Below are 14,484 nucleotides of genomic sequence, written 5' to 3' on the forward strand. Positions count from 1 at the left end.
GACCACCTTCCCCTCGTCAATGGCCTTGGTGACTGTTTAAAAGAAATCAACCAGGTTTAAGAGGCAGGATCTGCCCTTAACAAAGCTGAACTGCGTAGGATCCAGTGTTTGTAGGTCCCCAATATCTTTATTTATGAGGTCCATGATGATCCTTTCCATAGCTTTGCAGACCAAGCTAGTCAGGCTTATGGGGCGATAGTTTCCAGGATCCGTTGAGGCACCACCTTTATGGAGAGGGACCACTGTTGCTGTACGCCACTCTTTGGGCACATATCCTGTAGTAAGGCTGAGATTGAACAGTAGTTTTATGTTTGGGTTTATCTCTTCTTGGAGTTCATGTAGGATGCAGCCCGGGTCACCATCTGGTCCCATTGATGCTGTGTTTTTTGCTTTGGAGAGGGCAGCTCTTACCTGAGCATCTGAGATGTCAGGGGGGCAGCACTCTGCTGGGATAGATATTTGACCTTTTGGTGGGGAGGGGGGGAGAAGTTTGCGCTGAACCTGTCAGCTAGGATGTTGGCAATGTCTGTGGGTTTGGTGTATTTTTTGTCATTTTGGACTAATTCTGAACATATCTGGGAATTACCACCCAGGTTCCTAACATAACTAAAGAAAGCCTTGTGATTATCCTTAGTGTCCTGTGCAATTTTTCACTCGAAGCTGGCCTTAGACAATTTTATGTGTGCCCGTAGTTTTTTGCTAATACTGTTCAGTGATGCCTTCCCTTTTTGGGATTTTGCTCTATCATTTAGTAGCTTCCTCCTTCTATTGTATAGTTTGTTTATGGCTGGGGTCCACCAGACAGGACGTCTGCCTTTGGAAGATTGGGTCTTGGTTTTATTTGGGAACGCATGATCCATGCATTCCTGAAGGTGTTCACAGAATGTGTTTATAAAGGATTCTGCGGTCTGGGACGTATTTTCCACAGGCCCGGGGGCTTTGAAGGATTCCACCTCAGTTTTGAGGAGTGTGAAATTTGCTTTAGAGAAGTTTACACTGTGGTTTTCTGGGCAGGGGGTGGGGTCAGGATGTGAATATCCAGTGAGATTAGTTTATGGTCTGATCTTACCAGTGAGGGATACACTTCTCGTCTGGAGCATAGAGTCCCCATGTTGGTGATGATCAGGTCCAGTATGTTTTCCCCTCTTGTGGGAGTGGTAACAAGTTGTTCCATAGCATTTGAATTTATAAATTCTAGGAACGTTTGGGATAGGGTGTTGGAGCTAGAGTAATGCTCCCAGTCTATGTTTGGGTAGTTGAAGTCGCCCAATATAATGGTGTTTGGAGAGACCTTCATATTTTCCAGTGTTCTCAGGAAGGCTGAGTGGGGTTCCTGGGTTTGGGAGGGTGGTCTGTAGCAGGCTATAAACTGGAAGGCAGTTTTACCCACTGTTAGTTGCACATGGATAGTCTCTGATGCTTCATGCTTTGCCACCAACCTGGAGGTGTGGGTATCTTTGATGAATATCGATACTCCCCCTCCTTTTGTGGTTCGGTCCAAGTTTTGGGGCCGAAAAGCATGGTATGAGGTATATCCTGGTAGTGCTGGGGTGCTCTCGGGAGCCCTGAACCAGGTTTCTGTTACTGCACAGATATCGATGTTCTCCATGCTAAGGAGAGTTTTGAGTGCGTGCATCTTGAGGTTTAGACTTCTGGCATTGAGTAGCATTACTCTTAGTTTCTTATCCCTTGTGATACCTATGGATGTGGGTTTGTCTTTTGAGCCTTTCCTAAAAAAGGCACTATGGGGGTAGCAAGAGCCTTTGCCAATATCCAAAAGCCCAGGGGTGACAGGTGCAAGCCTTCCCTAGCGAAGCATCGTGGCTTGTCAAGCATATCATCCCAAGCTGACAGGCATTGGATCCACTTTGAATGACACCAGTACTTAAGCCAATTGTTGAAATTGATCATCTTGTCTTCATATTCTGGCATCATTCTTGGTGAGGGTAAGATGCTACTCAAGGTCAGGGTCGTACCGCCCTGGGCTACATGCTCAGAGAGCTCCTTTATGTCTCTTTTCATGTAGTCCAGGGAGGTACGTCTCAGGTCATTCACATCAGCATGGAAGATGACTGAGTCATATTTGTACTTGCCTTGGAGTGACCTGAGTGCTTGTGTTATGTGGCAGATCCTAGCGCCCGACAGGCTGCTCACCGTGACCCTCTCCTTGTTCAGCCTGGTGAGCGGGACGTCAGTGTGCCTGATGATAGAGTCACCTATTACAAGTGTATCAGGTGTGTTGTCTAGTCTTAAGGGCTGTGACTGTTTGGCACACTGGCTTTGTGAGATATGTGTGTTACACGTGTTTTGTTTTGGGGTAGCGGCTGCTTGGGTGTCTGCTTTGGAGGTCTCTGCTGCTTCAGCAGATCTTTATTTAGAGCCTCAGTATGTTTTGTGTGATTATGTGTTTGGTTTGCTGTCGTGGTAGGTCTATGTGAGACTGGAATTGTAGTGAGTGTGGTTTCCTTCTCCTCCTGACTGGTTATGCCAGTACTGAGTTGAGAGAGCTTAGCCTTCAGTTTGGCTATATGGTTGCATCTCTCACATGTGTTGGAATTTGTTGGGAGGAGGAGAGGGTTGTCTGTGTACATGAGGCAGTTGTAACATTGCCTCAAGATTCCCAGATTCACCAGCTGGACCGGAGAGGAGATTGAAAACTGACCTTTGGACATGCTAGAATAGTATTGGGAATTCCTTAATAATTGAAAACCAGGGCCAGTGGGGAGTGAGGGTGTAGTGCTTTTAATTTTTAGTGCTGACTTATATAATTGCTTTAGTGAGCAAGTGCCAGGTAACTTAAGTGCAATGTGTTACAGGTAACTTAAATGCAAAAACGACAAACAGTAATTTTCTTTCAAGTGAAACAAGGAAATAAGTACAGTAAGCAATGCAGATATCACTAGTGATCCACAGAAGCGCTGAGAAGCTGCATATTAGGTGGAATTAGCATTCCAGGGAAATAACAAGCAAACAAACAACAAGCATATAAACAAAGCTAGATTCAGCAGGCCTGGATCTAGTCTATGCTACAGCAAACAAGGTGTACCAATTTCAGTAAGATACAGTTCAAATATTCAGGCACTATAAACCTTTAACCAGAAATTCCCAGCTCAGAAGGGCAGAGTCCAGCCTCTTCTCCCACAAGAGTGCAGACCACAAACCTTCTTAATGTAAAATAACTGGCCTGAAGCCCAAGTGCTTAAACCAGAACTAATACACTTTAAGAATAACATACACTGGGCTCTCAATCAGCAGTTCCCAACTTAGAAGGATGAAAGCTACTTGTCCTGCCACCACAGTGCATGCCACAAACCTTCCTAATGTAAAACAACTGGCCTGAAGCCCAAGTGCTTAATCCAAAAGACTTAGAATGATAGCTACACTTTAATCAAGTTACTACCAAGCAGTAATAAATACAATTGAATACTTTAGAGAATGCCTGGATTAGTGCTCAAGTTACACAAACAAAGCTAGATCCAGCAGGCCCGAATCCAGTCTATGCCACAGCAAACAAGGCGCACCAACTTCAGTAAGAAGCAGTTCACTATACATGGCTATATTAGCTTAGAAAGGCAGAAAAACAAGTATTTTTTTTTTGTTTTTTTTTTTCAGAAAAAAAAGCAGATAGAATCAAAAAAATGCTTTAAATTTACAAAAATGGATATCACACTTGAGTGTGTAGCTTATAACAGTTAAACAGGTAATCTAAACACAAAAATGACTTTGTTAAAGTGCAGTCAGTAAAATAAGTACAATGTGTAGCTTAAACAAGCTTTTTAAATCACAAAAACTCTAGGAAATCAGCGTTTAAGTGGAAATAGCTAAACAGAGCAAGACAATGCAGAAAAATGGTACTTGATCAGTGAAAAATTCTGTCTTTTGTCTCTCTGCTGCTGTAGAACTCTGCAGGGCATCAGGGAGGAGCTTGCTGAGCTGTATACTAGTGCAAAAACCTGGAAAATGTGGGTTTTATATTGGGAAAGAAAGAAAAAGAAATTAGCCTAAAATGGCCAATAAACTACTAATTTATGGGCTGAAACCACTACTCAACAGACAGATAGGCTGCTCAAAACTCCCTCTCTCACAGTGAACAGAAAAATGTCCTTCTATCCAAGTAAGGTATGGGCAAACACAGAAACTTGTAACACAGACATGAATTCAGCACAAACCTGAAAACTGGACAATGCCAGCTTAGAAAGGAAGGAAAACAAGTATTTATTTTTTGTTTTTTTTTCAGAAAATAAAGCAGATACAATCAACAAAGCATTTTAAATGCACAGAAATGGCTATCACACTTGATTGTGTAGCCTACAACAGTTAAACAGGTAATTTAAACACAAAATTACTTTGTTAAAGTGCAGGCAGTAAATAAGTACAATAAGTAAATGAAAAATATTTTTAAATCACAGAAACTCTAGAAAATTGGTGTTTAGGCAAAATTAGCTAAAGGCAGCAGGATAATACAGAAAAATGATACTTAATAACTCCAAAGTCTCTCTTTTATCATTCTGCTGCTGTAAAACTCTGCAGGGCACTAGGCAGGAGCTTGCTGAGCTGTATACTAACACTAAATCCTTGCAAATGTGGCTTTTATAGCAGGGAAATGGAAGTGATAGAAATTAGCCCAAAATGGCCAATAAACTACTAATTTCTGGGCTGAAACCACTCCTCCAGGCACAGATAGGCTGCTCAAACCTCCCTCTTTCACAGTGAACAGAGAAACTTCCTTTTATTCAAGTAAGGTATGTGCAAACACAAAAACTTGTAACACAGCCCTGAATTTAGCACTAACCATAAAACTGGACTATACCAGCTTAGAAAGGTGGGAAAACAAGCTTTTTTTTGTTTTTTTCTAAAAATGAAGCAGATACAATAAAAAAAAAACATTTTAAATGCACAGAAATGGCTATCACACTTGAGTGTGTAGCCTACAACAGTTAAACAGGTAATTTAAACACAAAATGACTTTGTTAAAGAGCAGGCAGTAAAATAAGTACAATATGTAGCTGAAAGAAGCTTTGTAAATCATAGAAACTGTATAAAATTGGAGTTTTACACAGAATTAGCTAAAGGCAGCAAGGGAATACAGAAAAATGATACTTAATACCTCCAAAGTCTCTCTTTTGTCATTCTACTTCTGTAGAACTCTGCAGGGCACCAGGCAGGAGCTTGCTCTGCTGTATACAAGCACAAAAACATTGCAAATGTGTGTTTTATTGCAGGGAAATGAAAGAGATAGAAATTAACCCAAAATGACCAATAAACTACTAACTTCTGGGCAGAAACCAGTACTCCAGAGATAGATAGGTTGCTAAAAGCTACCTCTCTCACAGTGAACAGAGAAACTTCCTTCTATCCAAGTAAGTTATTGGCAAACCCAGACACTTGTAACACAGCCCTGAATTCATCACTAACCTGAAAACTGGACTATACTAGCTTAGAAAGGCGGAAAAACAAGTATATTTTTTTTGGGGGGGGTTCAGAAAAAAAGCAGATAGAATTAAAAAAAACACTTTAAATACACAGAAATGGCTATCACACTTGAGTGTGTAGCCTACAACAGTTAAACAGGTAATCTAAACACAAAAATGACTTTGTTAAAGTGCAGGGAGTAAAATAAGTACGATATGTAGCTGAAACAAGCTTTTTAAATCACAAAAACTGTAGAAAATCAGAGTTTTAGGTGGAAATAGTTAAAGGCAGCAAGAAAATGTAGAAAAATGTTACTTAATCACTCAAAGGCTGCTCAAAGCTCCCTCATTCACAGTGAACAGAGAAACTTCCGTTTATCCAAGTAAGGTATGTGCAAACAGAGAAACTTGTAACACAGCCCTGAATTCAGCACTAACTGTAAAACTGGACTATACTAGCTTAGAAAGGCGGGAAAACAAGTATTTTTTTTTTGTTTTTTTCTGAATATAAAGCAGATACAATAAAAAAAAAATGCACAGAAATGGCTATCACACTTGAGTGTGTAGCCTACAACAGTTAAACAGGTAATTTAAACACAAAATGACTTTGTAAAAGTAGAAAATTGGAGTTTTACACAGAATTAGCTAAAGGCAGCAGGAGAATACAGAAAAAAATGATACTTAATAACTCCAAAGTCTCCCTTTTGTCTCTCTGCTGCTGTAGAATGCTGTAGTGCACTAGGCAGGAGTTTCCTCAGCTGTATACAAGCGCAGAAACATTGCAAATGTTTGTTTTATAGCAGGGAAATGAAAGAGATAGAAATTAGCCCAAAATGACCAATAAACTACTAACTTCTGGGCAGAAACCAGTACTCCAGAGATAGATAGGTTGCTAAAAGCTACATCTCTCACAGTGAACAGAGAAACTTCCTTCTATCCAAGTAAGTTATTGGCAAACCCAGACACTTGTAACACAGCCCTGAATTCAGCACTAACCTGAAAACTGGACTATACTAGCTTAGAAAGGCAGAAAAACAAGTATATTTTTTTGGTGTTTTTTCAGAAAAAAAAGCAGATAGAATCAAAAAAACACTTTAAATGTACAGAAATGGCTATCACACTTGAGTGTGTAGCCTACAACAGTTAAACAGGTAATCTAAACACAAAAACGACTTTGTTATAGTGCAGGCAGTAAAATAAGTACAACTTGTAGGTAAAACAAGCTTTTTAAATCACAAAAATTCTAGAAAATCAGTGTTTTAGGCAGAAATAGCTAAAGGAAGCAAGAAACTGCAAAAAATGGTACTTAATCACTCAAAAGTCTTTCTTTTGTCTCTCTGCTGCTGTAGAACTCTGCAGGGCACCAGGCAGGAGCTTGCGTAGCTGTATACTAGTGCAAGAACCTCGAAAATGTGGGTGTTATAGCAGGGAAAAGAAAGAGATAGAAATTAGCCCAAAATGGCCAATAAACTACTAATTTCTGGGCTGAAACTGCTACTCAAGGGACAGATAGGCTGCTCAATGCTCCCTCTCTCACAGTGAACAGAGAAACTTCCTTCTATCCAAGTAAGGTATAGGCAAACACAGAAACTTGTAACACAGCCATGAATTCAGCACAAACCTGAAAACTGGACTATGCCAGCATAGAATGGAGGGAAAACAAGTATTTTTTTTTCAGAAAATAAAGCAGAAGCAGTAAAAAAAAAACTTTAAGTGCACAGAAATTGCTATCACACTTGAGTGTGTAGCCTACAATAGTTAAATAAGTAATTTAAACACAAAAATGACTTAGTTAAAGTGCAGGCAGTAAAATAAGTACAATAAGTAGCTTGAAAAAGCTTTTTAAATCAAAGAAACTATAGAAAATTGGTGTTTTAGGCAGAATTAGCTAAAGGCAGCAAGACGATGCAGAAAAATTATACTTAATCACTACAAAGTCTCCCTTTTGTCTCTCTGCTGCTGTAGAACTCTGCAGTGCATCAGGCAGGAGCTTGCTGAGCTATATACTAGCACAAAGACTTTGCAAATGCTGGTTTCATAGCAGGGAAATAAAAGAGATAGAACTTAGCCCAAAATGGCCAATAAACTACTAATTTCTGGGCTGCAACCAGTACTCCAGGGACAGATAGACTGCTCCAAGCTACCTCTCTCACAGTGAACAGAGAAACTTCCTTCTATCCAAGTAAGGTATTGGCAAAATCAGAAACTTGTATCACAGCCTTAAATTCAGCACTAACTGAAAAATTTAACTGTACTAGCTTAGACAGGCGGAAAAACAAGTATTTTTTTTTCAGAAAAAAAGCAGATAGAATCAAAAAATACTTTAAATGTAAAGAAATGGCTATCACAGTTCAGTGTGTAGCATACAACAGTTAAACAGGTAATCTAACACAAAAATGACTTTGTTAAAGTGCAGGCAGTAAAATAAGTACAATTTGTAGCTTAAACAAGCTTTTTAAATCACAAAAACTCTAGAAAATCAGCTTTTATGCTGAAATAGCTAAAGGCAGCAAGAAAATGCAGAAAATGATACTTAATCACTCAAAAAGTCTCTGTTTTGTCTCTCTGCTGCTGTAGAACACTGCAGGGCACCAGGCAGGAGCTTGCTGAGCTGTATACTAGTGCAAAAACCTTGAAAATGTGCCTTTTATAGCAGGGAAATAAAAGAGATAGAAATTATCCCAAAATGGCCAATAAACTACTAATTTCTCGGCTGAAATCAGTACTCAAGGGGCAGATAGCCTGCTCAAAGCTTCCTCTCTCACAGTGAATAGAGAAAGTTCCTTCTATTCAAGTAAGGTGTGGGCAAACACAGAAACTTATAACACAGCCATGAATTCAGCACAGACCTGAAAACTGGACTATACCAGCTTAGAAATGAGGGAAAACAAGTATTTTTTTTTCAGAAAATAAAGCAGATACAATCAAAAAACATTTTAAATGCACAGAAATGGCTATCACACTTGAGTGTGTAACCTACAACAGTTAAACAGGTAATTTAAAAACAAAAATGACTTTGTTAAAGTACAGGCAGTAAAATAAGTGCACTAGGTAGCTGAAAGTAGCTTTTTAAATCACAGAAACTGTAGAAAATTGGAGTTTTACACATAATTAGCTAAAGGCAGCAGGAGAATACAGCAAAATGGTAATTAATACCTCCAAAGTCTCTCTATTGTCATTCTGCTGCTGTAGAACTCTGCAGGGCACCAGGCAGGAGCTTGCTCTGCTGTATACAAGCACAAAAACATTGCAAATGTGTGTTTTATTGCAGGGAAATGAAAGAGATAGAAATTAACCCAAAATGACCAATAAACTACTAACTTCTAGGCAGAAACCAGTACTCCAGAGATAGATAGGTTGCTAAAAGCTACCTCTATCACAGTGAACAGAGAAACTTCCTTCTATCCAAGTAAGTTATTGGCAAACCCAGACACTTGTAACACAGCCCTGAATTCATCACTAACCTGAAAACTGGACTATACTAGCTTAGAAAGGCGGAAAAACAAGTATATTTTTTTTGGGGGGGGGTTTCAGAAAAAAAAGCAGATAGAATTAAAAAAAACACTTTAAATACACAGAAATGGCTATCACACTTGAGTGTGTAGCCTACAACAGTTAAACAGGTAATCTAAACACAAAAATGACTTTGTTAAAGTGCAGGGAGTAAAATAAGTACAATATGTAGCTGAAACAAGCTTTTTAAATCACAAAAACTGTAGAAAATCAGAGTTTTAGGTGGAAATAGTTAAAGGCAGCAAGAAAATGTAGAAAAATTTTACTTAATCACTCAAAGGCTGCTCAAAGCTCCCTCTCACAGCGAACAGAGAAACTTCCTTTTATCCAAGTAAGGTATGTGCAAACACAGACACTAGTAACACAGCCCTGAATTCAGCACTAAATGTAAAACTGGACTATACTAGCTTAGAAAGGTGGGAAAACAAGTATTTTTTTTTGTTTTTTTCTGAAAATAAAGCAGATACAATAAAAAAAAATAAACGCACAGAAATGGCTATCACACTTGAGTGTGTAGCCTACAACAGTTAAACAGGTAATTTAAACACAAAATGACTTTGTAAAAGTAGAAAATTGGAGTTTTACACAGATTTAGCTAAAGGATGCAGGAGAATACAGAAAAAAATGATACTTAATAACTCCAAAGTCTCCCTTTTGTCTCTCTGCTGCTGTAGAACTCTGCAGTGCACTAGGCAGGAGCTTGCTCAGCTGTATACAAGCGCAGAAACATTGCAAATGTGTGTTTTATAGCAGGGAAATGAAAGAGATAGAAATTAGCGCAAAATGAACAATAAACTACTAACTTCTGGGCAGAAACCAGTACTCCAGAAATAGAAAGGTTGCTAAAAGCTACCTCTTCCACAGTGAACAGAGAAACTTCCTTCTATCCAAGTAAGTTATTGGCAGACCCAGACACTTGTAACACAGCCCTGAATTCAGCACTAACCTGAAAACTGGACTATACTAGCTTAGAAAGGCAGAAAAACAAGTATATTTTTTGGGGGTGGGTTTCAGAAAAAAAAGCAGATAGAATAAAAAAAAACACTTTAAACGTACAGAAATGGCTATCACACATGAGTGTGTAGCCTACAACAGTTAAATAGGTAATCTAAACACAAAAAATGACTTTGTTAAAGTGCAGGCAGTAAAATAAGTACAACTTGTAGGTAAAACAACCTTTTTAAATCACAAAAACTTTAGAAAATCAGTGTTTTAGGTGGAAATAGCTAAAGGAAGCAAGACAATGCAAAAAAATGGTACTTAATCACTCAAAAACCTCGAAAATGTGGGTGTTATAGCAGGGAAATGAAAGAGATAGAAATTAGCCCAAAATGGCCAATAAACTACTAATTTCTGGGCTGAAACTGCTACTCAAGGGACAGATAGGCTGCTCAATGCTCCCTCTCTCACAGTGAGCAGAGAAACTTCCTTCTATCCAAGTAAGGTTTAGGCAAACACAGAAACTTGTAACACAGCCATGAATTCAGCACAAACCTGAAAACTGGACTATGCCAGCATAGAATGGAGGGAAAACAAGTATTTTTTTTTCAGAAAATAAAGCAGAAGCAATAAAAAAAACTTTAAGTGCACAGAAATTGCTATCACACTTGAGTGTGTAGCCTACAATAGTTAAATAAGTAATTTAAACACAAAAATGACTTTGTTAAAGTGCAGGCAGTAAAATAAGTACAATAAGTAGCTGAAAAAAGCTTTTTAAATCAAAGTAACTATAGAAAATTGTCATTTTAGGCAGAATTAGCTAAAGGCAGCAAGACAATGCAGAAAAATTATACTTAATCACTACAAAGTCTCCCTTTTGTCTCTCTGCTGCTGTAGAAATCTGCAGTGCATCAGGCAGGAGCTTGCTGAGCTATATACTAGCACAAAAACCTCACAAATGCTGGTTTCATAGCAGGGAAATGAAAGAGATAGAACTTAGCCCAAAATGGCCAATAAACTACTAATTTCTGGGCTGCAACCAGTACTCCAGGGACAGATAGACTGCTCAAAGCTACCTCTCTCACAGTGAACACAGAAACTTCCTTCTATCCAAGTAAGGTATTGGCAAAAACAGAAACTTGTAACACAGCCCTAAATTCAGCACTAACTGGAAAATTTGACTGTACTAGCTCAGACAGGTGGAAAAACAAGTATTTTTTTTTTCAGAAAAAAAAGCAGATAGAATCAAAAAATACTTTAAATGTAAGGAAATGGCTATCACACTTGAGTGTGTAGCATACAACAGTTAAACAGGTAATCTAACACAAAAATGACTTTGTTAAAGTGCAGGCAGTATAATAAGTACAATTTGTAGCTTAAACAAGCTTTTTAAATCACAAAAACTCTAGAAAATCAGCTTTTATGCTGAAATAGCTAAAGGCAGCAAGAAAATGCAGAAAATGATACTTAATCACTCAAAAAGTCTCTGTTTTGTCTCTCTGCTGCTGTAGAACACTGCAGGGCACCAGGCAGGAGCTTGCTGAGCTGTATACTAGTGCAAAAACCTTGAAAATGTGCCTTTTATAGCAGGGAAATGAAAGAGATAGAAATTAGCCCAAAATGGCCAATAAACTACTAATTTCTGGGCTGAAATCAGTACTCAAGGGACAGATAGGCTGCTCAAAGCTCCCTCTCTCACAGTGAATAGAGAAACTTCCTTCTATTCAAGTAAGGTGTGGGCAAACACAGAAACTTGTAACACAGCCATGAATTCAGCACAGACCTGAAAACTGGACTATACCAGCTTAGAAATGAGGGAAAACAAGTATTTTTTTTTCAGAAAATAAAGCAGATACAATCAAAAAACATTTTAAATGCACAGAAATGGCTATCACACTTGAGTGTGTAACCTACAACAGTTAAACAGGTAATTTAAAAACAAAAATGACTTTGTTAAAGTACAGGCAGTAAAATAAGTGCACTAGGTAGCTGAAAAGAGCTTTTTAAAACACAGAAACTGTAGAAAATTGGAGTTTTACACATAATTAGCTAAAGGCAGCAGGAGAATACAGCAAAATGGTAATTAATACCTCCAAAGTCTCTCTATTGTCATTCTGCTGCTGTAGAACTCTGCAGGGCACCAAGCAGGAGCTTGCTGAGCTGTATACTACTGCAGAAACCTCGCAAATGTGGGTTTTATAGCAGGGAAATGAAAGAGATAGAAATTAGCTCAAACTGGCCAATAAACTACTAATTTCTGGGCTGAAACCACTCCTCCAGGGACAGATAGGCTGCTCAAAGCTCCCTCTCTCACAGTGAACAGAGAAACTTCCTTCTATTCAGTAAGGTGTGGGCAAACACAGAAACTTGTAACACAGCCATGAATTCAGCACAAACCTGAAAACTGCACTATACCAGCTTAGAAATGAGGGAAAACAAGTATTTTTTTTGTTTTTTTTCAGAAAATAAAGCAGATACAATCAAAAAACATTTTAATTGCACAGAAATGGCTATCACACTTGAGTGTGTAGCCTACAATAGTTAAATAAGTAATTTAAACACAAAAATGACTTAGTTAAAGTGCAGGCAGTAAAATAAGTACAATAAGTAGTTGAAAGTAGCTTTTTAAATCACAGAAACTGTAGAAAATTGGAGTTTTACACAGAATTAGCTAAAGGCAGAAAAATGATAATTAATAACTCCAAAGTATCTCTATTGTCATTCTGCTGCTGTAGAACTCTGCAGGGCACCAGGCAGGAGTTGGTGAGCTGTATACTAGTGCAGAAACCTCACAAATGCAGGTTTTGTAGCAGGGAAATTTAAGAGATAGAAATTAGCTCAAACTGGCCAATAAACTACTAATTTCTGGGCTGAAACCACTCCTCCAGGGACAGATAGGCTGCTCAAAGCTCCCTCTCTCACAGTGAACAGAGAAACTTCCTTCTATCCAAGTAAGTTATTGGAAAACACAGAAACTTGTAACACAGCCCTGAATTCAGCTCTAACCTAAAAACTGGACTATAGTAGCTTAGAAAGTGGAAAAACAAGTATCATTTTTTTTTTGTTTTTACATAAAAAAAGCAGATAGTATAAAAAACACTATACATGTTACAGAAATGGCTATCACACTTGAGTGTGTAGCCTACAACAGTTAAACAGGTAATCTAAACACAAAAACTACTTTGTTAAAGTGCAGGCATTAAAATAAGTACAATATGTAGCTGAAACAAGGTTTTTAAATCACAGAAACTCTAGATAATCGGCGTTTTATGTGGAATTAGCTAAAGACAGCAAGAGAATGCAGAAAAATGATACTTAATAACTATAAAGTCTTATTTTGTCTCTCTGCTGCTGTAGAACTCTGCAGGGCACCAGGCAGGAGCTTGCTGAGCTGTATACTAGCGGAAAAACCTTATAAATGCAGGTTTTATAGCAGGGAAATGAAAGAGATAGAATATAGCTCAAAATGGCCAATAAACTATTAATTTCTGGGCTGAAACCACTCCTCGAGGGGCAGAAAGGCTGCTCAAAGCTCCCTCTCTCAAGTGAACAGAGAAACTTCCTTCTATCCAAGAAAGCTATGGGCAAACAGAGACACTTGTAACACAGCCCTGAACTCAGCACTAACCTGAAAACTGGACTATACTAGCTTAGAAAGGTGGGAAAACAAGTTTTTTTTGTTTTTTTATCAAAAATAAAGCAGATACAATCAAAAAAACACTTTAAATGCACAAAAATGGCTATCACACTTGAGTGTGTAGACTACAACAGTTGAACAGGTAATTTAAAACAATGATGACTTTGTTAAAGTGCAGGCAGTAAAATAAGTACAATATGTAGATGAAACAAGCTTTTCAAATCACAGAAACTATAGAAAATTGGAGTTTTAGGTGGAATTAGCTAAAGGCAGCAAGAGAATGCAGAAAAATGATACTTAATAACTACAAAGTCTCCCTTTTGTCTCTCTGCTACTGTAGAACTCTGCAGGGCACCAGGCAGGAGCTTGCTGAGCTGTATAGAAGTGGAAAAACCTCACAAATGCAGGTTTTATAGCAGGGAAATGAAAGAGATAGAAATTAGCCCAAAATGGCCAATAAACTACAAATTTATGGGCTGAAACCACTCTTTCAGGGACAGATAGGCTGCTCAAATCTCCCTCTCTCACAGTGAACAGCGAAACTTCCTTCTATGCAAGTTAGGTATGGGCAAACACAGAAACTTGTAACACAGCCCTGAATTCAGCACTAACCTAAAAACTGGACTATACTAGCTTAGAAAGGGTGGAAAACAATTATCTTTTTCAGAAAATAAAGAAGAAACAATCAAAAAAAAACTTTAAATGCACAGAAATTGCTATCACACTTGAGTGTGTAGCCTACAAGAGTTAAACAGGTAATTTAAACACAAAAACGACTTTGTTAAAGTGCAGGCAGTAAAATAAGTACAATATGTAGCTGAAAAAAGCTTCTTAAATCACAGAAACTCTAGAAAATTGGCGTTTTAGGTGGAATTAGTTAAAGGCAGCAAGAGAATGCAGAAAAATGATACTTAATCACTACAAAGTCTCCCTTTTGTCTCTCTGCTGCTTAAGAACTATGCAGTGCACTAGGAAGGAGCTTGC

This window comes from Protopterus annectens, chromosome 1.part0, assembly GCF_019279795.1.
Source record: "Protopterus annectens isolate FY-2018-M chromosome 1.part0, PAN1.0, whole genome shotgun sequence".
Lineage (NCBI taxonomy): Eukaryota > Metazoa > Chordata > Ceratodontiformes > Protopteridae > Protopterus > Protopterus annectens.